The sequence below is a fragment of the Perognathus longimembris genome, chromosome 1 (assembly GCF_023159225.1).
Source record: "Perognathus longimembris pacificus isolate PPM17 chromosome 1, ASM2315922v1, whole genome shotgun sequence".
NCBI classification, from domain to species: Eukaryota; Metazoa; Chordata; class Mammalia; order Rodentia; family Heteromyidae; genus Perognathus; species Perognathus longimembris.
Genome location: NC_063161.1, coordinates 55836903 through 55838665, shown reverse-complemented (window position 1 = coordinate 55838665; position 1763 = coordinate 55836903).

The following is a 1763-nucleotide window of genomic DNA, read 5'->3' as shown; positions in this document are numbered from 1 at the left end:
AAGAAGAAGAAGAAGAAGAACTTTCTGTGACGGTGGAACTAGTCACTATATAGCAGCTCCAATATGGTGGTTATATGGCCTTGAATACTCAAAATGTGGCTAAGGCAATTGAGGAAATGAGCTTTCAAAGTCTACTTCGTTTTAATTTTAAATTGTGTGTGTGTGTGTGTGTGTGTGTGTGTGTGTGTGTGTGTGTTAGTACTAGGGTTTGACCTCAGGGCTTACCCACTTGCTAGGCAAGAATTCTAATGTTTGAACCACACGTTCAAGTCCTTAAATTGCCTTTTGTTTGTGCTGATACTAGGGCTCGAACTCAAGGCCTGGGCCTGTCCCTGAGCTTTTTTGCTCAAGGCTAGTGCTCTACCACTCTGAGCCACAACTCTACTTTCTTGGTGGTTACTTGGCGATAAGAGTCTCAAGGAAATTTCCTTGACTAACTTCAAATCAAGATCCTCAGATCTCAGCCTGTTGAATAGCTAAGGTTACAGGTGTGAGCCACCAGCACCCAGCTTCTTAATAGCTTTTAATTCTAATTAAATTAAGTAGCTCCATGTGACTGGAAGCTACCACGCAACAAGCCCTAGTGACTAGGATGTGTTTTGCAGACCAGCGACATCTTGTTCAAACATGAGTTCAAGTCCCCTCTTGGACCTTTTGAATCAGAATCTATATTTGAACAAGGCTCTGAGGTTGTTTGTTAGAATATTCTGCCATATTAGAACCACTTGAAGAATTTTGAAAAGTCGCAGTTCTATGCCTATACCCCAGGCCAAATAACTCAGAACTTGTGGGTGGGCAAGCCCTGGCGCACTGGTTACCCTCCTCCTCCAGGGGATTTGCTCCTCTTGGGCCATGCACACAGCTAGGGTGACACTCGGATGGATGAGTGTGCTTCTAAAGTCACTTGCTAGGCATCAATAGGCTCACACTTGTAATCCTAGCTACTCACGAGGCTGTGATCTGAGGACAGTGGTTGGAAGCGAGGCAGGGCAGAAAACATCCATGAGATCCTTATCTCTGATTAATTATGAAAAAAAAGCTAGAAATGGAGCTATGGTTCAAGTAGTAGAACACCAGCCTTGAGCAAAAAAGCTAAGACGCAAGCACCTAGGCCCTAAGTTTAAGCCCCTGTACCAGCACAAAAAAAATTTAATAGTAATAAAAAGTCACTGGTTGTGTCTGAATGGCTGGAAGGCCAAAGGGACTTATTCATTCCTCAGCAAGTGTAAGAATTGGCTCAGGCTTATGTTTGTTTCCAACATCTAAGTGAGATGTTCATTAATTTTTGACAAAACATGTCCAAATACCACACTAGCAAAGGGTAGTGAGCAGGCCCGGATGACGGAAGGTTGGGAAGGACTGATTCACTTCCTCAGCCCGGGACCTGCAGACCCTGGCATCCCGGAGTAGTCCTCATGAAGGGAGCCATTCTTCCCACCCAGGGTGGAGGCCACAGCTTTTTCCAGCACCTCTTGTCTCCAGCTGCCCCTCCCACATCCCAGCCAGAGACCGAGAAACACTGGGGCCAGAGAAAAGTGGTGGGTTTTCCTGAAGAGCTGGGACCTCTCATCCTGTTGATCTGAACAGGACCTCAGAAGGTAGCCAGCCACTTTCTAGTGATGAATGACATTTGCAGAGATGAGTCTTCATCTCTGAGGTTGTGAAGGCTCAGAAATGCACCTCCGAAACCGGGCAAAGCTGGGTGCGAGTGGCTCATGCCTGTAATCTGAGTTACTCAGGAGGCTGAGATCTGAGCATCGAGG